Source organism: Natator depressus, chromosome 11 (assembly GCF_965152275.1).
Source record: "Natator depressus isolate rNatDep1 chromosome 11, rNatDep2.hap1, whole genome shotgun sequence".
NCBI classification, from domain to species: domain Eukaryota; kingdom Metazoa; phylum Chordata; order Testudines; family Cheloniidae; genus Natator; species Natator depressus.
This window is the reverse complement of record NC_134244.1, coordinates 42,497,685-42,521,523: the sequence shown is the minus strand read 5'-3', so window position 1 is coordinate 42,521,523 and position 23,839 is coordinate 42,497,685. Positions and strand designations below refer to the sequence as shown.

The following is a 23,839-nucleotide window of genomic DNA, read 5'->3' as shown; positions in this document are numbered from 1 at the left end:
CCAGCTTTGTAACCACCTCTTTTTTTATCTTAGTCCATCCTTTTTTGTGCATTGTAGTTTTTCTTCTCTCTTTATCTTTTGATCTGTTTTCTGTGAACTCTCTTCATTCGATTCTATTTTTATAGTAGTATATGTTTTTTTGTGTCTACCTCTGTCTCCTCTCGTTTACATCCCATTTCCTTCTGATTCCTGATGGTCTGCACAATATGAATGCACAGGAGTGCATCAGGCCTGGATTGTGCTCTCCAGACCAGATTTATTTCTGAATTTGCCAGCAGCATGTAGTTACAGGTATGCTTTGTTTATTCCTTAATGCAGCTGATGGCTGTTGCTGCTTTGGTTTAGAGACACAGGAGAAAATGAGGCGTTGGGTGAATAACTGCATGTCACCCTGAATAAAGCAGCCCTCATATGCCTCATCTGCAAAAAATTCAAAATAATGGAAATACTGTTTGCATAATTGCATACGCAGAGCATCTGAGCTAGTTCAAGGATTTGGCACCAAAAGGCAAAGAATAAAGCACCCTCTTCCTTTAGCCATTTACAAATGATGGGTTTTCTCACAGTCTCTTCCCTAGTCATTTTCAAAATGTACTTGCCCCATAAAGCATACAGATAAAACGCTCTACCTATATACATAAAACATCACCTTAATTAATAAGTTCTAGTAAAATAATTCTGGGGAAAATAAGCATGTTAAATAACTTCAGCACAAGCAAACCAAGCTTTTACAGAAGTAAAAATCTGCCTTATAATGGCACTAGTAACACTTTTGTCACATATTTGTTTGACTCTCTGTAAGATTGGATTAAATATCAGCTCAGAAATAATTCATCTAAGACAATGGGATGAAGTACAAAATTGCACTGAGTCATTTTTTGTCTCCCAAACATAGGCTTTATTTCTTTCTTGCACATATTCTTTAGGTGTATTTACTCTGTGATCAGCAAAAATGAGCCCCCAAAAACATAAATGCAGAAGTCGCAAGCCAGACTGAGCGCTTAACATGTATTCTGCAGTGGTGAACCCATGGAATAGCATGAGATACCTGCCTCCAAACAACCGGTGTATGCTAAAGTTCTTGATGTCGGTCACTTTGGAACTCCTGAAAGCTGCTGCTTCTACTTTCTCTGCTGCTTCTGCATGCTCTTAAAGTGATAGGTTATTTGGGGAGAGACTCTCAATCTTCCTGTGCTACCATGAAGAGAATCTATTTTAATGTTCAAATGCTGGAATTATAATTCAATGACTCGGCACTGTTTCCTAGATTGTCAAAGCAACTCTCAAGGTTTTAGTGATAAGACTCCCATTAAAGTCAAGGGGAGACGTTCAGCTAAAATGCTATGCAACTCCTTTCAAAATTGACCCCAATCATTTCTTTTATGGCATCAAAGCTCTAAAGGGAATATTTTAAAAAAGAAAATAGGTTTGCAGCAAGAACCTATACAGTAGTAGTGTCCTGAGGGATACAGTACAATTCACAAAGTGAAACACATATATATACACTCTTGAGAGTGGAATTTTGTTTTGCACGGTCTTTTGCAGCAAGATGCAAAATGCTGCCAATTGATCTATGCTATTGGCATTGGAGTAAGGGAGAAGGATTTTTACTCTGAGATTCTCTAAGACGAGGATAAAAGACTGAAAACAATATATGTGGGCCTTGATTATTAGATACTGTGCTGTGAATTGACAAATTATTTATTATATTTTTTCATTTTTGACTAAGAGTTACGCAGCTACTGTGTATCAGAAACTTATCTTAAATGGAATGCTCACAGGCAGTGACTGCATAATCAGGCCCATAATTTTTTCCAGAATAAAATGTTAGGGTTGTGTAAACTGGACCATATATATATATGATTTCCTCTCTTTAACAACACTGAGTACTGTAAGCCTGCTTTTCTTTCTGCAGGGTTATTAAACCACAATGAGAGCTAAATGCTACCCAGAGAATTGCACTGTAGTTCTCAGGACAACATTAGTGCTCTCAGATTCCTCAAAGAATCATGATTTAAGGGGGAAAGAGCCACTTAAGTCAATGATATAACATCTCTAAATATTATTCAACAAAAAATTTAGATCAGACATTTTTAGCACAGCAAATACAAATGTCATCACAAGGAGCAACTTGAGCTTCAGAATCAGTGTAGCTATGTATTCAGTGGGGAATTCCTGTAGCTGCCATTAGAAAAAAATTCAGCTTTTGTTAATCAATAACACTTAGCTACTACAGTTTCCTTTATAAGTAAACAGGGGAAACAGTGGAGTCTCCATATACTATTGTGTGGTGAATGTTGGCTGAAGTTGTCATCTTAATTTCAGCACTGAGCAGAGAAAGCCAAGACACCTGGCCTCATTCAAGTAATAAGAGAATGGGTGTGTATTGTTCTGGTAAAGATTAGAGATGATTTCAGGATACAGAAGGTGAATTTTCAGGTTCTGAGCACCCCTTAAATCTGTGAACATTCAGACCTATGGATTTGGTTTTGGCCCATCTGTGGAAAAGAGATGTGAATTTAATCTGAGGCTGGTGTTATCCTGGGGTCTGGGCATTAGGCTGTTCCTTGTCTGATGGCTCCAGTCAAATTCTTATGCAATAAACCATTTGTCTGCAGGATTTTGTGGAAAGGGGTTTCCAGCATTTACTACAAGACATACAACTGTTATAGCCTGGTAGTTAGGGTACTCACCTGCAATGTGGGGGAGATAGGTTCAAGTCCCTGGTCTGCTTGATTCAGAGCAGGGATTTGAACTTGGGGCTCCCAAATAGTGCCCTAACCACTGGTGTATTGGCTGTTTTGAGAGGAGTCTCTCTCAGGGCTGGCCCACAACATCTTGCCACCTGTGGCGGGGAGCTCAAATGGCGTCCCCGTGGCCCCTCGCTTGGGCCAAACTTTGAAAGTTCTCAGTTCTGCCTTCTTCCTGTTCTACTCCTCTCATGGTACTGCTCTGCTACCTACCCCAATAAAGGAGAACTAACAACTTTAAAGTGCCTTATTCAAAAATTTTAAATAACACTTAACTTTCAAATGCCTGAATAGCAAATGTAACTTTTCTTGTCTATATAGTAAACAGTGGCATTTTTATCTGTTTGAATAATCAAAGTGGTGCTTTTCGTGCCTTCTTGGTTGCAAAGATTTGAACTGCTTCCTGCTGAAGGTCCACAGTCTGGGCCGGCTCATGCTATGTTGAGATGGTTGCAAGGCCAACCAGCCTCTCCTGTGGTGTTGTGGAGTGTAGATGTGTTTTTATTAACTTCAGCTTGGAGAAGCTGCATTCTCCACTGGCAACTGTTACAGGAAGTGTCAGAAGTGTGCTCAGAGCAACAAAAGCATTTGGAAAGAAGGTGGTCATCTTATTTGTGCACATATATTCCAGAACAGCCTTTGGAGTTGATCCGCTGAAATGTATCTTGAAAGGGCTTTCAGTTCATCACCTAAATCACTCACATCAATATCACGCATGTCATCATGTGTCAACACTGTCTCTAGTGCCCTGCATTGCTGGTGTAGGTCTTCTTCAGGTATAGTGAGGAGTTTTGGAATATCCTACAACATCCCATATATACTGCTGTGTTCCTTGAGCTGCATGAAACGTTCTTCAACTGACTGTATTGCACAATCTAGCACCTGGTTAAAGAATTCAATTTTGAATTGTTGTTTGGGGTCTCTTATGGGATTATCCCGTGCCTCATAATCAAAATGTCGTCGTCTTCGGTGACTCTTGTATTCTTGAATGGGTGGGAAAATAGCTTCAGTGTGAAGTTCCTCTGCCAACTTCTGTGCACTCTTCAGATCGTTTTGAAATCCCTCATCTGACCGGTAAGACTGTAGGTATGACTTTGCTTTGTCCAGTTGTTTCATTGCTCCAGATATATAAAGGTCAACGCCTTGGAGTCTCTTGCTTACAACATTTATTTCAAACAGTATGTCATGCCACAACACTAAGCCATACAGAAATTTGAAGTTATGTATGTTTCTGGTGATTCCATTTCCTTCTGCCACTGTTCTCCCACGAACAGTTCCTGTTATAGCATTATTCTCCATAATGGCAACTATGGCATCATCTATCTTCCCAATTTGGTGTTCGATAGACTTTATCGCCTCCCCTCGACTTTCCCTCAGTGGTTTCAGTGTCAGAGAGGATGTTCCCAGATGTTGCTTCAAAATTTGCCATCAAGGAGTTGATGCAGAGAAAAATACATAGGTGCCTTGAATTACATTAAAAAATTCAGCAGTCTCACTAGAAGCTGATGCTGCATCACTGACCACCAAGTTCAATGAATGAGAACTGCATGGGACAAAAAAAGCTCGAGGGTTTAACTCTCAGATCCGTGTCTGCACTCCTCTTTTCTTTCCTCTCATGTTGGCACCGTTATCGTAGCCCTGACCTCTCATGTCAGCTATCGCAATTCCCGTAACTTCCAGCTTTTTAGGAAGCACATTTGTCATACCAGCTCCTGTAGTATCATCAATGTCAATAAATTCTAGAAAATGCCCTCTGACAGTCACCATTGCAGGGACATTTTCACTAGGTTCTGTTGTTGTTACAAAATGCACCATTAAAGTCATTTGTTCCGTATGGCTGTTGTCAGATGTGCAGTCCAGAATAACAGAGTAATATCTTGCTGACTTCAGATCTGCCACAATCTTCTGTTTGACTTTTGTTGCCAGTAACTGTATGATCTCATTTTGAATTGTTTTTACGAGGTAATGGTGTGTGTACATTTCTTGGGTGGTGACTCTTCTTAGATGCTCCTGGAGTACAGCATCAAACTCAGCCATCAGCTCCACAATTTTAAGGAAGTTTCCATTGTTTGGCACATACAGATGATCTGAAGTGCCACGCAGAGCAGGTTTTGCGTAGCAAGCATTCTCACAATGGCAATGAGCCTTTTCCAAACATTTTGCCAGTAAAGAGACTGTGATGCAATCTTCTCTTGATGCTGATCATCTATGGTGCCTTTAACCTCAAGCTCTTTTCACCTATGGAATGCTCTCTGGTGATTTGCTGCCTTCTCATGGCATGCCAGATTTCTAGCCAGATTTTTCCAGTCCTTTGTTTCTGTAGAACCCAATGTGGCTGGAACATTAGACTGGAAGAGTTTGCAACAAAACCAGTATGCAGCATTCTGGGTTTTTGAGTACATAAGCCATGGCCTCTCCACTTTGTCACCATTGGGGATTTTATGCCAGTAATGGAAACTTCTATTTTCATTGTCTTTGGGGAACATGAAGTTTTTCATTTGCTGTGGCCCATGTGGTACAAGGAAGTCCTTCAGGCTACTGCTCAAGTGGGTCCACAGTCCTAGACTTAAGGAACTAAATCTAGGATCATCTAGACTTAAGGAACTAAACTCAGCAGCAGCTGTTTCTTGTGCCTCCACCACACTCTTCTCTGATCTACACTTTTCTTCAGGAATATGCATGGTTACATCCATTTGAGATGGAGATATGGATGCTGCAGTAGCTGCCAGCTCACCTGCACTCTGACTAACTTGAAGATCGGCATCTTCTCACCACTCACATCCTCACTGGGGCCGGAAGGCTCACCATGAATATTTGTGTCTATGTATCTCAGGAGAGCTCCTTCCTGCTTAGATAGAAAAACTTCATTTGCTTTCTTTCTTTTTCTGAATGCTGCCCCAGGGGGCGTTTTCTTCTTTCACTCATGACTGCTGTTCTGTGCCAGCTATAGTGGCTCTCAACGCTCAATTGAAGGGGACAAATAAGCAGGCTGGTAGCCCGGCCTGAGTGAGGGAAGATATCAGCATCTCAAAGGCCTAACTTCCTCCTACTACTTCAGTTGACTGCCTGGTCTCCTCAAGTGGGTTCAGGGAAACAGCAGGAAGCAGGAAGCTCCCTGAGAAGCTGGTGTTAATAGGTCCAGGCTCCTGGGGGTGCTAGAGAGGTACATAAGAGGCACCTCCTCCTCTCTCTCCCTGCAGCTCCTGCTGCTTTCTGTTATTCCCTCTCACCTTTTCTCCAACAGAAGTGGGGTGGGAAGCCTCCCTAAGCATTTTTTTAATGTCCCCCAAACCCTGCAGAGGGTGGGGTCCCCAAAACCTGGCCATTGTGGGTCTCAAACCAAGAACCCCCCAAAGTCCCTGCAGATCTCAGGTCCCCCCAAATCTAAGATCCCTTTGAAAAACAGGGGTGGGGGGTGCCCCAAACCCAGCAGCTCTTGGGTCCTTTTGAAAATGGAATCTTGGCCCCCTCCCCCTGCAGGCCAACCCCCCCAGCCCCCTCCTTTTTAGCCTCTCCTAGGGTCAAAAAGGCTAGTGAGTGACTGGGGGGGGGGTGAGGGCACAGCATCCCACTGCCTTCTCATTGGTCGAGGTGACCTGAGCTGTCTGCTTCCTGTTGTCTCTTCCCCCCCGCCCCAGCTGTGGGGCAGCTGTTGCCAGGGGCGATGCCCCCATTCTGGCCCTGCCCCCACCCTAAAAGGGCACCTATCTGCCCTGCTGTTTGGAGGACGGGGCCCACCTGGCTGAGGGGCATAGCTGCTCCCCTTCCCTGCCGCTGCGCTGGACCCAGGGGTGTACCCAATGCCCCTCTGGTCGCCTCCCTGCTGGAGCTCTCGGGGTGGGGGTATGGGGGGGGGTATCCTGGGTCACTCACTAGCCCCCCCTTCTCTTGCCTCCTTCTCCAGGTTCATCTCCCTTGCCCCGCTGTCAAGGGGTCAGCGCCCGCCCCCCACCCACATTGGTTAATCAGCTTCAATAAAAGAAGTTTAATACGAAAAAAAAAATTGTCTCTTGTGTTCTCCTTTCTCCAGCACAGCACTCCACCATCTCTGTGCATCTAGAGCAGAGAGAATGCATATGCACCAGCAGCAGACACTATTTTCTACACTCTGGGTCCTAGTGGCACCTCGCTGCCCCAGTCTGGCACCTGAGGCGGCTGCCTCAGTTCGTCTCACGGTAAGGCCAGCCCTGGTCGGTCGGTCTGTCTGTCTGTCTTTTTAATTCCCCCATCCTCCTCCCATCCTTCCCCCACAATATTTTTTTAAAGGTCTTGATGTCCTCCTGATGTGGATTGGAAACAAATGTCAAAACCCCAAAACTGTTTGTGAAATGGACATATTTGACCACCAGCCCTGTCACTAGGATTGTTTCTTACTTAGCTGCCTAAATGACTTATGGAGAAAGTGCTTGTACCTGTACCTGATCTGGCATTACAAGGGATAAACTGTGCTAAGTTGCTGCCCTGCTTCTCCTATTTGTGTTCATTGGGTGTATTTGATCATGTGAAGATTTGCTTATGTGCTGACTTGGTTGGGTTACTCTACTGCTAGACGCCTTTGCTCTCTTTGTTTTTGCTGCTGTTAATTTAATTTAGCATTATACTTCTTTTCCACTGTGATTTTTTTTTTGATAAAGCACAAGTGTGTTGATAGTTGCTTGCTTCATGCATGTCTGTCAGATTATTAGAATAGGAATGGAAAAGAACTGTGAATAGGATTGAGAGGTTATTTTGTCTTGCATTTAGTTATTTATTTTCTTCCAAGTTTGGATTGGTAGCATCCAATGAAGTGCCTGTGCTTAATTGAAACCATTTATTGCCTGTTAGTAGGGCTGGCCGTTGGAGAAATCAGATTTGTCACGTGTGCTTCAGTTTGCCCTTTGGAAAAGTTCCCAGAATTTCTTAGGCCAAAATCTTTTGTTACACTTGTGTAAAAATAGTGAAGGCAACAGGAGTTTTATAGAATCATAGAAATGTCAGGCTGGAAGGGAACTTGAGAGGTCATCTAGCCTAGCCCCCTGTGCTGAGGCAGGACCTAGTATACCCAGACCATTCCTGACAGAGGTTTGTCCAACCTGCTTTTAAAAACCTCCAGTGATTCCACCACCTCTCTTAGTAACCCATTCTAGATCTTACCTATCCTTGTCATTAGAAAGTTTTCCTAATATCTAACCTAAATCTCCCTTGCTACAATTTACTTCTTGTCCTACATTCAGTGGACATAGAGAACAAAGTGCATGTTTAAGGGAGGAATTGGAGTCTCTCACTGTATGGCTAGTATTATAAAGTGAGATTTACAAGCAAACTGCAAAATGCTTTCCCCACTATTGTTTTCATGGAATTTCACTCCCTTTTCTCCCCTTCTTCAGTAAATAAAGGCTCCAAGTTTCAAAACGTAGTGCTTAAAATTAGGAGCCTAAATTCAATAGAACTGCCCTAATTTGCAAAGATGCTGTTCATCTTTAGGTTCCATTGACTTGAATGGGAACTGGAGTTCAACAGTACCTCTGAAAATCAGACCAGTTTGATTTTTAGGAATTAGAAGCTTAACTTTAAGCACCCAGCTTTGACACTTTTGACCCTAAATCTCTTATTTGTACCAAATGTATTCTTCTCTGATTGTGGGAGTCGTTCAATCCCTGTCAAACACAAGTGTCCTATAAAATAAACTGTTTATAAATAATTAGAGAGTCCTGATATTCTAACCACATGAATATTAAAAGTGGACTTGTCAGAGTTATAATTTTTTTACATCTTAAAGCTACCTCACTCTTGTATATGAAAATTGGTTAAGCTTCTTTGTGTATATGTGAAATAAATAGGTTAGAGAACCTATTTAATTTAACTCTGGTGTTTGAATGAATTAAACATCACACTTCCAACCTGTTAAAACTGCTACATTCATCATACAAGATCACACAACCTAAAATTATGGGCCAAATTCTATGATCAAATCCACCCCCTTTGTGCTGCCTACATAATGCAAAGTGATCAGAAGTCCTCATAAATCCTCTGATGCTCTATAATGCAAGATTCTCCATGGGCTTACAGCCAGCATAATCATCATCTATGTTTCCCTCCCTGTAGCACCGATGCAGAAAGCTTTTTGGGAAGAAGCATGCAGTAGTCCTAGCATGATGTATTGTCTTTCCCCAGCTGGTGGACAATCCCTTTCAGATTGTTGCCAGCTGGTACAAGTTAGAGCAACCATGAGATTGCTCAAACTTGTACCAGGGCTGGGGCAGATAATCCGAAAGATCCAGCCAGCTCCCTGACAGCCTGCCACCCACTTTATCTGGCCCTATGATTTCATTTTCCATACTCTTTGAAGATAAATTTTTGACTGCATATGGCAGTGACATGGTTTTAAGCTTAAAGAATATTTTGTCATACACAGAACAATGAAATACAAAACAGTCCTTCCAATCACTACTTTATTGTAATTGAGGATTTTTTTACTTAATGAGAAAAAATCTATACAGCAGCTGCACTGAGATCAGGTTAGGAACGTAGGAGTTGCCACCTTAATAACAGATCGATGACCCATTTAGTCAGGAAGAATCCCTGCCAAAATGTACCTGGCTAATTCTGCAATACTGTATCACAAGGGAAACATTTCTCTCTGACCCTTCTTATTGACTAATTTATGCCTAAAAACCCTCATTTTTGTTCTAGGAAAACTTCAAATTCTGTTCTTCTTCAGATACTGTGAACTGGATATAAAATAATGTAACCTTCAAAGATGTCCTTGAATGACTCCAGCATACTCTGTACTTAGGGGTAGCTAGGATATCTATTGAGATCTCTATTGTTAATAATTTCTAGCACACTTGTTTAGCACTTTCCTAGTACTAAATCTCAAAGGTGGGGCACCATCCCCATGTTTATAGATTGGGAAACTGAAGCACAGAGCAATTATGTGACTGGTCCATGATCCCACACTTCTGAATAGCAGAGCTGAGAATAGAGTTGTCCTTAAAATGGATATCTGGTAGTAATAATTTCAGTGTTAAGTGGGAAAACGTTTTCTGCATCTGAATCACTTAGTTTTATTGCATGTGCTTTGCTAGTGTGATTCCATTTTTTTTCTGGATGGAGTAGATCAGATTTCAGACCCCTGTGGGGAGTACCCTTGCAAGCCTCGCTATCATAGAATCACAGAATATCAGGGTTGGAAGGGACCTCAGGAGGTCATCTAGTCCAACCCCCTGCTCAAAGCAGGACCAATCCCCAATTAAATCATCCCAGCCAGGGCTTTGTCAAGCCTGACCTTAAAAACTTCTAAGGAAGGAGATTCTACCACCTCCCTAGGTAACGCATTCCAGTGTTTCACCACCCTCCTAGTGAAAAAGTTTTTCCTAATATCCAACCTAAACCTCCCCCACTGCAACTTGAGACCATTACTCCTTGTTCTGTCCTCTTCTACCACTGAGAATAGTCTAGAACCATCCTCTCTGGAACCACCTCTCAGGTAGTTGAAAGCAGCTATCAATGTATGTCTATGTATCGTCACAGTTTATATCTCGGTATAGTTTAGCCTGCTTTTAAATTACACTAAGGGATTCTGATCATTTTTAGCCACCAGTGCAGAGTTTATTATTAAAAAAACAATCTAGGTTTACATCATACAGCCAACTGGCTGCCCAAGTCATATACTGATCACGTTAGAGTGTGCCCAAAATGCTTACAGTGCAAATTCAGCTCTGATTAATGCTGGAATCACTGAGCATACATTGGTAGCAGGAGATGTATACCTTGTGAATTTGAATAGTACTCAAAGACATCCGTTTTTGAAATTGTAGACAAAAGTTACATGCAGACAGTAGATTCAGATTTGGTTTAGAGCCTTGTCCCTCCCCTTTCTTCAAGTGGATTAGTAGCTGCACTTTATTGAAAAGTAGTAAATAAATACTGTTTCCTTTCTATATGTAAGCCTGTCTGAAATCCATTCTCTAATGTATATGTCTAGATAGTAAACACAAACTACTCAGCTAGAAGAAGAATGAAGTATTTCTCAAGGAAAGCAAAAAACATGAAAGGCTGACCTCACCAAAACAAATGGGTGCTCAGCACCTCGCAGATTCTAGCCTCAAATACTTTCATGTTTTATTCCAGAGCAGTTATTTAGAGGACATATCCTCCAGATTTTCCTCTTGGTTTGTTGGTGGAGGACGTGATATTCCTACTTGAGGATAGGGAAGATGCACAAAGGTCTGATAGCGTGGACTAAGGTAAATAATATACCGTCTTTAGGAAACAGTAATGCAAACTGCAGGAAAATATAGAGGAAGCAAAGGAAATGTGCATAATGGTTAGGAGTTTAAAGATGATGAACCAAAACCTGGAATGGACAAAGAATTTCCTTGAGTTCCCCTACTAGAGCTAGCATGCCAGGACCTTCACTTACTCTATTCTCAACATCAAAACAATCCGGTTAAATTAAAGAAGAATAACATTATGATGTACTCATGCTAATCTGCATGTGGTTTATTATTCTGCAATTCCTAAACCAACCATATTTGCCGTTGTTAATTTTATCTTCCTGCACTGTGCAGATAAAGCCTGCTTTGCCCATTGGGAAATAGAAGAGATGATCCAATAGGTCTTTTCCATCTAATTTATAAAAGTCTATGAATCTCTGAATGTATCTATAGCATGTACAGAGAAAGGGACCCTATATGGTACAGTAAATAGCTTTTACAGTTGGACAGCTTAAAGAATCTAAAAATAAACCAAAAGTAGTTGTTGCCATTTGCTTTACATCTGTCATGCACAGCATGTATCCCATTCTTGGTCCCATCAGTTCCTGCAGAACTTAAGCTGTATTTCAAATAACATTATATACCTAGCCTTATCATTGTGGATTTAATTGTCCAGCTGTGAACCAATTCAGTGTGTTCTAGGACAGCCTGAGAAATGTGAACTACCCGCTTCAGCTCAATGGAGTGACTGTAAAGTCCATTATGTCCACATTAATAACTATTTTGCTTATTTTATTTCATCTAATGTGCTCACCCAGTGTGGTAGGGTAACAGAAATTTTAGCTAGAAAAGATCTCTTAAATCTCCCCCCATCTTCACATATGTCTTGGTGAAGTGGAGTACAGGTGACTGGGAGCAGAAGAGAGCTCTTCTCTGTGTGCTAGATAGGTTGGGCACATCTGGGGATAACGGTTATCAAATCAGGTTGGAGAGCTCTGTGGAAGGCTCAACATTCTCTTCAAGGCTTCTCTGTCATCTCAACAGAACCCTAATCAAGTTGAAATTGCCATATAGGGGCCAGATTTTAAATTGGTTCAGTGATAATGAAAATCTCAAGCCTCATCCTCGCTGATGGGATTTTGCAAGTCAAACATTGTACTGACCAGCTCAGAGGGTTTACAGATTTGAGTCTGAGACAAATGATTATCCAAGGAAAAGAAAACATTTAATCCGATGGCATCATACTGCAGCCCCACTAATGCAGGGAAAAACCTCTGCTTTGCTCTGGCGTCAAATCTTCTGATTAATCATCAGTAGCACAAACACTTAGTGGAAGTTTTATGAAGAGCTCATGAGTCTGGCATTAGCGGAAAGCTAAGCAAAGGCTCCAACTTTCTTAAGAACCTACTGGAATATGTGAAATAGCTTTCTTTGCTGACATCAAACGAAATATTGCTCCTTCTATGGTTGGAGTGAAAAAAATGGCATTTTGCTTTTCTTCAGCTTTGTTTGTGAGTTAGAAGCTTCCATATTAAAGCTCAAACTTTTTAATTGTCTGCTTCAGAAGCATGACTTTTTCCACATTGACATATTCTCACAAAATGAGAGGCAATTGTTCTTATGCTGAACTGATTAAGAATCTTCAAAATTTACTTGAACAATTCATCTGTACGTTGTTCCAGTTGTTTTCCAAGCTGCGTGTGGCTGGAATTAATGAAACTGATGGCAATGTTGAGCTAGAACAGAACCATCATCAGAATCAATCTTCTCCAATCCAAATTTGTGAAAGAAACTTACTAAATTTCTATAAATGCTTGCTGAGTTATGTACAGCCCTAGTAATAAAGCTTTTTTTCTACAAGCTTTGTTAGAAGAACTTTTATTTGTGAATAGACCTTTCTATTTATGATTGTGAATAAATCACCACCACCACAATCGAGTAAAAGATTCAAGCCTACATCCCAAAATGTATGCGGCTACTACAAAGTCCTTGCCTACTCCTGAGAATTTTGGCACGTTAATGACTGTGTGGACCATCTAGCACACCTGTATCTCACACAGCTGATGCTGACATGGGCAATCGCACTCCCTTGTAGATTGCATTTGCTCTGAACAAAGGTAACTAACCCACACAACGTGTCCATGACTGTCAGTCACTGGTTCAACTAGTCATCTTAGTGCAATCTATGTCTCAAACAGGAAACCTGCCGGTGTGTGTCCAAAGCCGCTGGAATGGGAACAATTGACTTGTATGTGGAAGACCTGTGTTTTGTGGCATGTCATACCACAACTGATAGTTTATGAATTTTAACTATAACACCTGTTTTAAGGATGTTTTTTCACTGTGTGAACCAAATCATTTTTCCATTCGGTAAAAGGGTATAAAGGGAGAAGGCTAACAAGGCTGCTTGGGGATTGGAGGATTTGGGGAGTGGGACCCTTCCCAGACTGATGGATCAGCAGGGGAAGGGATAGTCCTGAATAGGCCGCTCCCAAATTCAGTTGGTGCTACCCTTCTCTCGATACAATCCCCCTTACTCAGAGGGCTCCACCACTGCTGCCCTCCTGGACCCAGAAGGCCTCAGCTATTCTTTGGCAGCCCTGTGCCTCTTGCCCCACTTTCTCTCTGTTTCCTGTCCTTCAGCCACCCTGCTCTCGCTCTCTCTCTCAGGGGGCAGAGAGGCCTATGAGGTAAGGGGCAAAGCATAACTGGAACAGAAGGGAGTGGAAAGGAGCAGGTTGAGCTGCCACTTGTTCCCACAAGAAGCATGGTGAGATGCAGGGTGCAGAAGGCGCTATTCTGTGAAGGAATTAGAGCAACTGAGGTACTAGTCAGCTGCTCCCAGCACTGCAAGCCCCCCTGGCACTGCACCATCTCTCTTTGGCCCCTATAGGTGTGCAACAAGACCTTCCTGTCACCTTTGCTTTTCCTTTTCCCCTCCACTTCCACCACATTTTGTGCTATATATAGCTTGACTCACCTGCACTTTCCTTTGAGATTTCATATTTATATGTATCTAGTTTTATCTACGCTATATGAATTGAAACTTTTTTGAACTACACAAAAGATGCCATGATGCTTTTCTAAATGTTGTTCAATATTTTGTACTGGATCACATGATTGGAGTCACATGGCATAAGTTCTAGTTCCCTGATTGGTTGAGCCATAGCTGGTGTGCTTAGAAAGCATTTTCACATTGGTTTTCAGAGCTGGTGTGTGCTTTTTGCAAGCTGTTGGAAGCTACTGCAAAAACCTATTATTTCTTTATTTACAAGTAGTAAAAATGGAAGTGTTACTATTCCCCTGTGGCCTAACCTGTCATCCCGGCCTGGGACTTCCTGAGCCCTGATATTTCAGTTGTATTACTGTATTTATTAAAGACATTTCAGTTCACCGCATATAATACTGCTACTATAGTGAACCTTTTTGCTAGTATAAGGGGAGCAGTCCCCCAGGATGCGCTCAATCCTGACATTTCTTCTGTACTAGTGGTACTATAGTACTTTAGTCTGACTTCCTTATGGTTATATAGAGGGGAAAATGATAATCCTATTAAGTTTTTGAAAAGTATCTTTGCAAAGGACACAATTTTTTCAAACTTTTGCTGTTAGGTTTTAAAAATAAAAATGAAGAGAGCAAGTAGCAGCAATAGTGGAGGAAGAAGTGCAGAAGGAATGGGTATTACTAAGAAAGTAGGCAGCAGCTGGGAAATGAGAGTCTGTGGCCTGGTCTAGCACTTCCCAGGGAAACCTTTATGCATTGAACCACAGAAAGCAGCTTCGGAAAAGTTTTTGTCTTAGCTGTATAATGTAACTGTGAGGAACAGTGAGCAAATGGAGATAGGGTCACTTCTGAGAGCCAGACTGTGGCCATGGTGATCCTAGGAAAGGAACTGTCACTAGTGAGAAATTTCGAGAGAACAATTTCCTCTGCTGCTGTAGATAATGATGAATGGCTGACAAGGTTGTAAATGCCCCTTTTATTTTTTCCTCCTTCACTTCCCAGCCCTACAAAACAGAGGAAATAAGGCACAAATATTTAACAGTTGTGTTAATTAACCATTATAACACTTACCAAGGAGTGCAGTAGATTCACCATCACCTGAAAATTTTAAATCAAGATTGAATGTCTAAAAATATGCTCTAGCTCAATCAATAGGAATGGTCTTGATGCAGGAATTGCTGGGTGGAATTCCATGGCCTGTGTTATACAAGAGGTCAGACTAGATAATCATAATGGTCCCTTCTGACCTTAAAATGTAAGAATAATATTTCTAAGACGGCACTATGTTACATTTGCTTCAGTCCAAAATGGATTTCATTTTGTGATGGAACACATTTTGTTTCATGTCAGAATTATTTTATTCAGATTTTCCATTCCTCATTCTTAACTTTGGTAATATTAGGTAGAGCTGGAAATGGGCAACATAAAAAGGATGAAAATATTCTGTAATTTATTTATAAAATGAAATGTATTCTTTTATTTACCTAACCTAATAAATGTCATGCACACTCTTTAGGTAGAAATCTTAGTTGAACACAGTGGAATGTGCTCTTAAGTCTTCCTGGAACGGTAAAACAGTAGCTCAGCTCAGATCTTCCTCCTTGTTCTCTCATCCCATTTCAGCTGAACAATTCTGTACCAGGTATTTTTCTCGTGACCCTAATCCCTCCTTTCTTCACACCCTATACGCTACTGTAGTTGTATGCATACAAAATATGCCTTGCGAGGTATCATATGAAAGCTAATAACATGCTGGTTATTAACATATTGTAAAATGCATGTATTAACATTAATTAAAACATGTTTAAGACCAGACAGCCTAGCCTAGGTAAAGGTGATAAACAGATCTGTCCTAAACAAAGGAATGGGGGTTTACCTCAGTTCACGTATTAGCAGTAAACAAAACCATAGAGCTAAACTGGCAGGGGTTATCTTGATCCTGAACTCACTAAACAGTCATAATCCCAACCCAGTATACCCGATGTGCTGTACCTATAATCTTTTTTCTATATTTACTAAATATTTTTCTGTATTTCTATTTACTGCTAATTTACTATAACTCCAAGTTACGTTTCATTTCATATATTCTATTCATGAAGTTTATAGAAATGTGTATGTTTTACAGATTTTCCTAGAATTTCTCAGTTTGTTTGCTTGTATGTTACTTGTATGCAGATCATGAATACCTTGGGACATTAAGATTGAAGGTCAAAATCAAGTCATTACAAATCTAACCTTCTAAAGTTGAGTGCCATTCAGTATGGTTTTCAATTCCTGATAGTCAAAGAGGTTTTCTGATCAGCCATTCAGACATTGTTCAGGGAGTCCACACTTCGTATGGGATGATAAAGCACATCCAGTTTTTAAGTTAAAGATAGATAATTTATCCAGCTATTGTATTAGAAACATTATTAATTAAAGAAGTCAAAATCTAACCCTTCTCCAGTGTGTGCATGATCTGTGAGAATACATATGACAGTTATGCCTTGATAAGAGGGCCTAAAATGTTTATCTGAAGGTGAGGTACTGCCCCAATAGGTCTTTTCATTTTCTAACTTTCCCATTGTACAATCTACTACGTTTGCATTGTAAAAAAAATGGGGAACCATTAAAGGTTAAAGAATATCTTATACTGACATGTACTTTCATCTAGGACACTGGACATTTTAGAACAAATTGTGAAGGAAAGAATAATTAAATTCCTGTAAATACATGGAAAAGGGGATGTAATGCAGCTGTGGTCTGACACTGGTAGATCATGTTAGACTAACCTGACTTTCTTCTTTGATAAGATAACTGATTTTTTTTTTAGCTCAGGGAAATGCAGTAGATCTAGTATACTTGGACTTTAATAAGACATCTGACCACATGTGAAATTAGTAATTAAATTATAGAAGTTGGGGATTAGTACAAGAGTTGTAAGATGGGTAAGGAACTGACTAAAGGGAGAAGCCAACTGGTTGTGCTGAAGAGTGAACTATTGGAATCGGGGGAGGTTATTTGTGGAGTTCCTCAAGGATCAGTCTTGGAATCAGTTTTTTTCAGTATTTCCATAAATGATCTTGGCACAACAAGTAGGACAGTGCTAATGCAGTTTGCTGATGATACAAAGTTGGGTGGGATCATCAGTAAAGAGGAGGATTGTAATATTACACAGGATGATCTGGATGACCTTGAACGCTAGAGTAATAGAAATGGGACGAAATTTAGTAGTATAAAGCGTAAAGTATAATATTTATAACATATTAATAGAATAGTATATTAATATATAAATTATAACTAATGTAATTATACTTAGGGTATAATAATAATTAATGTATTCTATAAGATGGGGATTCGAGAGACCTGGGTGTTGGCTGACCACAGGATGACTATGAGCCACCAATGTGATGTGGCTGTGGAAAATGGCAAATCTGATCCTATGATGTATCAAGCAAGGAATTTCGAACAGAGAAAGAGAAGTATTAATGGGATTGTACAAGGCGCTGGTAAAACGTCACTTAGAATAGTGTGTACAATTTTGGTCACCTATGTTCAAGGAAGATGAATTCAAACTGGGGAAGAGCTTCTAGGATGACCAGGGGAATGGAAGGTGTGTCTTATGAGAGGAGATTGGAAGAGCTTGGCTTGTTTAGCTTAGCAAAAGTAAATCAGAGAAGGGATAAGATTGCTGTGTGTAAATACATGAGGACGGTAAATACCAAGGAGGGCGAAGAGCTATTTAAGCTAACAGATAATGTTTGCACAAGAACAAATGGATATAAACTGGCCATGAACAAATTCAGGGTGGAAATTAGAAGAGAGTTTCTAACCATCAGAAGAATGAGGTTCTGGAACAGCATATCAATAGAAGTTGTGGGGGCAAACAACGTAATTAGTTTAAAGAGAGAGCTGGACAAATTGATGGGTGGGATTGTAAAATGGGGTTGCTTGTTATGGTTCTCTCCCCTCCCCCCAATGAATTCTGGGTGTGGTTGTGGGAGTTTTTTCCTACTTCTTCTGAAGCAAGGATGGCCACAGCTGGGAATGAGACACTGGGCAGGGTGGACCAGGGCTCTGAGAATTCTCTGTCTCAATTGCTTGGCTGGCTGGTTCTTGCTCACATGCTCAGGTCTATCTGATCACCGTATATTGGGACTGGAAGGAATTCCCCCGCCCCCCATCAGATTGGCAGAGATCTTCGGTTCTCCTTCTGAGGGTTCAGGTCACTTGCAGGGATCACTTGGATGTATCTCAATTAATTTTGTGCTATTGCAAGGGCCTCGGGCATTGGTGCACCTCAGTCCATACTGTTCTCTGCTTGTGGCACATAATAGTTTAGTCTCCTGTGGGCTGTAGTAGTTTGGTCTAATTTTTGTTGTTGGGTTTAGTATGTGGGTTCTGGGTGATTTAGGTGGCCTGTGATATACAGGAGCTCAGACTAGATGATATGGTGGTCCCTTCGGGCCTTAAAGTCCATGACTCCAAGATAGGTTGTGTAGTGCCCGCTAATAGCACAGACTCAGTAACTGAACAAAGAGCTGATACCTCTCTCGATGGCGACTAAGCAAATGTTTCCTGCCTCTCTTGATTCCACTCCCTGTATTGAGGTGGGTGAGTGGGAAATGAGCACTAATCTAAATAAAAAATTGATTGATCACGTTAAACAAAACAGTGTTATATTCTGGAGAGTGTTCACTAAGATTGTGATCGTGACTCTGTGATCAAGGACCTTGAATATGGATCTAGGAAAGGGCACTGGAAGGGCATGTGTCCTTCCATGCTCCTATGTGGGATGGGGTTATGGGATGTCTGTGCATGTGTGGAGAGACCTCTCCAATGAATATTTGTGATGTCATTGTGTTGTACCTGTGTTCTTGTGGTGTTTTTTCATGGTTCTAGAAACTTAAAATAATGGTATCTGCAACTCTATGGGTGGGGGGGGGGGAAAGAGACCGGGAGAATAGCTTTTCCCAGGAATAAGATATGAATAGGGTTTCTGATTTTAGGTTTTAACCAATAAACACTAATTAAAATAACCAAGATACAAAAAATGAAACCTGTTTTATCTGGAAGAACACCCAAAATAGTTACTTATATCTAAGGACTTGTCTACATGGAACAGTAATGCGGACTACAGGAGTGTGATTTCTCTAGTGAATTAATGTGTTTCCCATTAATTTGTTGCCTGGCGCACACTAAAAATTGCCTAGTGCTCTTAAACATAGGACTGTTTGAAACAATACTACATTAAAGTATACTTGGGAACATTCCAAAGAGATTACTCATTACAGCATATACTACTGCAGGGGTCTCAAACACACGGCCCACAGAGTTATTTCCTGTGGCCCGCCAAGCTCCCTTCCCCACTGAAGCCCTTTCCCCAGCACGCCGCGTCCCCACTTCTCTGCCTACCTCCAGATGCTTAACGCTTTCCAGGAGGGAGGGGGAGGAGTGGGGAGCCACATGCTCAGGGTGGGAGCGGAGAAGAGGCAGGGACAGGGTTGGAATACGGACAGGGAGGGGGCGGAGTTGGGGTGGGGACTTCGGGGAAGGAGTTGGAATGAGGGCGGGGAAGGGGTGGGAAGAGGTGGGGCGGGGCGGGGCCTTATGGAAGGGGTGGGGCAGAGGCGGGGCCGGGGGGTGGAGGGTGTCAGTGATGCGGCCCTTGGGCCAATGTACTAGTCCTCATGTGGCCCTCCTGGTGATTTGAGTTTGAGATCCCTGTACTACTGTATATAAAATACATTAGTACAGCATACACAAAGAGAGAGTCCCAACTCCACCCCCACCCGATTTTTGGGCATTTACATAGAACTCAAAAATTGTTCGTTTCATTTTTCAAGATTTATTTTTAATAAACCCCCCAAAACAGAAGCCAGAGATATGACGTACCTGGGTATTTATATGGTCATGAAATAAAGACTCTCTTGGTTTGAACCTGAAGACTAAGTGTAAGGTTTGCCCATGTATGGCATGCAGGAGAACGCTGTCTCTGTTTGCACATGCACAATTTCTGTTTAAATACTACACTAAAACAATTCTGTATGTAAGTATAAAAAAACCGAGTCTTAGAATTCAATCTTTTCTTGAGCTCTTCCGCTCAAATACACCACCAACCTTAACTCTGCAATTTGGGACCTCTGAAAAGATCAATTAGAAAAGATACCTTTACAACAGAAAAATGTACCATTTTCACATTACTCTTAACAAAGATTTCAATGTAAGAAAGCTATGAAAATAGCTCAGTGGCTTGGCTGCCACCTACTGTTAATCATGCCACATGTATTTTAGTTTCTGTAGCAGTAAGGATGATGCTTTGGTCAAATGTTAAAGAAAAAGTCTTTTACCACACATGCTTTATTGAACTAGAGAGTGACTACAGCTGAATTTCCAAATATTAGACATCCCTAGCACTTTACAGTCTATATATTTCTACCATAGCCAATACTGGAGAATTCAGTAAGGCATATAGCACTTCATTCAGGGCTGGTGAACTTTGAGAAGCTTCATCCTTCAATTACAAAAAAACCAGTCTGTACATTAAAAGAAAATTAATTGTTTCAGAAGATTTTTGACCTTTAAAATTGCAAATAGGAATACTCATAATATTATTATTGTTTTGTTGCTGTCACTTTCCATAAGTTCATCTGAGTACTAACTCGGTTAAAAGAGAAAATATGTAATCTGGCCGCAAAAAGTCTCTAGTAATTTTGCTCAATAAAGGCCCAATCCTGAAAAGTGCTTAGTGTTTTTTGCTCGTACTGGCCTGAGTAACAATCAGCACTATGCAGAGTGTAGCTATTGTGCAGTATCACTATGACTTTGGATCTTGAGAAGCAACAGAAAATATTTTTCATGACAATATTTTTAATAAGACGTTTTTAATAACAATAAACCAGCCCACAGTCTAAAATGTAAAGTACCATACAGAGTAGTTGTTGATACTTTGTCTTGAGCCTTCTGAGGCTGATATTAGATGCGATTTCCATACTGTCTCATGCCTTATTACTTAATTATAGAGAGACACTGTACAGTGTAAAACACTGTAAACAGTTATAAAGTTGCACGCAAAAAGGAGAAGTAAGCTGCTTGTGTAATTTTATATTAATATAGGGAATAGTTATTTACTATTCAGACCAAAGGAGAACTCATGTAAAGGAAAATATTAATGCTTCGCTGGAAATATAGCCTGATACTTTAAATAGATGAATCACCCTAAAATTATACACTATACACAAAAACTATACACTATTCATTGTATAATGCTATCATGGTAGGACTGAGAGATTAAGTTAAGTTTGCATCCTTTTGCACATTTTCACAAGAGGTGGGAGGAAATTAATGAAAATTAAGTCTACCAATTTACTATGTTATGTTTGTGAAAGTTCATTACATACATCAACATAGGATGAATACGTTTTTATTTGTTGGAATATCAGGAAGCAAAAAGTATTATGCTGCTATTCATAAGAGTTTGCGTCAGAAGCATTAGACAATTTTGCAAAATTTTTACTCAATGCATTCCTTGAATAAATACTAATAGTCTCACACAACCTGTGAACAGAAGAGAAACTCCTGTTTATAAATCTCAGCTCATCCAACTGGGTTAAAAAAAACAACCCATATCACTTAGGTGACTGGTCAGATGGTGCAAATAGTTAATAACAAAAATTCATAGTGAACTGTATATAAATAATGCATAGGCCAAAATGTGTTCATACAAACTATTCACTGAAAAATGTCAAATAGCCAAAGCTCATGACCTGGTTGTGGATTATTTAGGAACAGAAAAATGAGCTAAATTCAACAGATTGGTGTCTGTGAGTAAGTCAACCAGTTGTACTTATAACTTTAAGAAACATTAATCTTTTGGGTTGACATTTTCCATATTTGGAGTCTCTCTGAAAGTAAATGCTTCTTTTTTAAGCTTGAACAAAATCCCCCCCTTTTTTTTTGTTTTAGTTATGAGAGGCAACATTTTTCCTGCTTTAAAAAATTCTGACCGTTCCCCTCCATCCCACCCTTCTAAGGATAACAAGAAAAATAACTGAACTTTGACATTTCAACGTGGGAAAATAAATAGGCCTCACGGAGGACTGCTTGACTTACTAAATTTGCAACGGAGAGGTATAAAATAACAATGAGCACTGGAAATATTTTGTTGTTAGCTGTACTCTTAAAAAACAGATGGAGAGTGCACGTAAGTGTGCAGTTCATTGGTTAATGGAATTTACCCTATATTCTTGTAAGATGTGAAGACCCAACATGACTGAAGGGAAAACAGTTGAACAAATGTCAGACTATTTTACAGCACCTAAAGGTGTGATAGGCACCTCACAATACATATAAATGGAAACACATGGTCCCTGCTCCAGAAAGCTCCCAGTCTCATTTCACACATGACACAATGAAAAGACAACAAAAAAAGTGTGGTGGAGATGGGAGGGAAGGCAGGGGTCATAGTAATAGGATTATGTGGTTACTCAGCAAAGGCACTGGCCACAGCATGGCTGAACAATTTGGAGCGAGGTAAGGATATCTTATAAAAAGAAATGCCTTCATTGAGTCCCTTCCTGAGGTGTCTCACTAGAGGTGGTTTTTATGGAGGGATTTGAATGAGGAGTGGTTTGTGGCCTGGCACTGGGTTCAGGAAGGGCAGTTTATGCCTAGGATTGGGCCCATATATATTCTATAAATCCATAATAGCATGTGGCTGTATGAAGTTTTCATGGTACAATTTAGGGCTGTCTGCTTTCCCCAGGAATGCTAAAGTCATGAGTGAGTTACACATTTTGTTCCAAACCAGTGCCAATGAAGCCTTTGATTTTGAATCACCTAATGACACAGCTGACACGTGCATCATAGCTGTACAGTTATCCTTATTTAGACTGACTCTGACACTCAGACCATTATATAAAGAGGTATTAATAATATGTTAATTAAACTAATTAAACATTAAGCAAATCAAATGTTAAAATTGTAGGATGCTGCATCCATTCCAGTAATACATGACTTACTCAAAGCTAAACAAAGAAGATTTTACTTAAAGTACTAGTAAACTAGCTGATAGAATAAAATTAAGATGACCTTTTGATAGATGTCTGTTTATTGATTTAAATTCACCTTTTTGTGAACAATGTTGAAGAGGTCTGTTAAAATACAAGCATGTATAATAACATGAGCTAAACAATTTTTATTTCTTTGTGTGTCGTTATGGAAAGATTGTAGCAAGCTTCACCTAAGTGTAGTGATGCAAAAAAAAATAATAGTATCCAGTCTGGATGTGCAACAGCAGAGGAAAACAGGAGCTTCATATTAAAGTGCCTTCTAGGTAGCTGACATGATGCATCTAGTCAGACGTAAATAATGACAGACGGAAACTATCATGAGGTCTGTGAAGCATCAACATGCTGCCATCATTTTCTTTCTAACCTTGCCTTGCTAGCAGCTCTCAGACTTACAGGCTGAGAGATCATTTAAAAAGCAAATCCTAATGATGCTGCCCACTGTAACAACAGCCAGTGAGATTGGCATCAATTTAGCTCAGTTTAGAATCTCAGAATAGCAGTCATTGTTGACTCATGACACCCTAAAGTCACATTGTTCTTCCCCCACCCAATCTCTCCAGCTATTTATGCATTTTGCAGAAAATTATTTACCTGTATGGAGGAAGGGGAGTGAATAGTCAATCTCTGTTATTCACCTGCCTCTCAGAGTATAAGCGCTTTGATTATTTCTTTTTACTTGACTGGTTTATGTGGATACAAAATGCCTGGAAGATGTTTTATTTTTCTTTGTATACATTTTTTGTACATTATGTATGCATAGGGTAACAGTGAGTAAATAACATCCCATTGTCTCTGTAGCTTAAGCTTAAGACTGTTATGATGCAAATAAACACATTAC

At 40.4% G+C, this 23,839-nt stretch overlaps 1 long non-coding RNA gene across 1 annotated transcript in view; it reads left to right on the top strand.

Annotated features, from left to right (window-relative positions):
• LOC141995602 (uncharacterized) overlaps nt 1–23,839 on the top strand; it is a 217,793-nt gene that overhangs the window by 28,547 nt on the left and 165,407 nt on the right. The window contains exon 3 of the long non-coding RNA XR_012641368.1: nt 6,781–6,925. This is a non-coding gene — a long non-coding RNA (uncharacterized LOC141995602). The remainder of the gene's footprint in view (nt 1–6,780; nt 6,926–23,839) is intronic.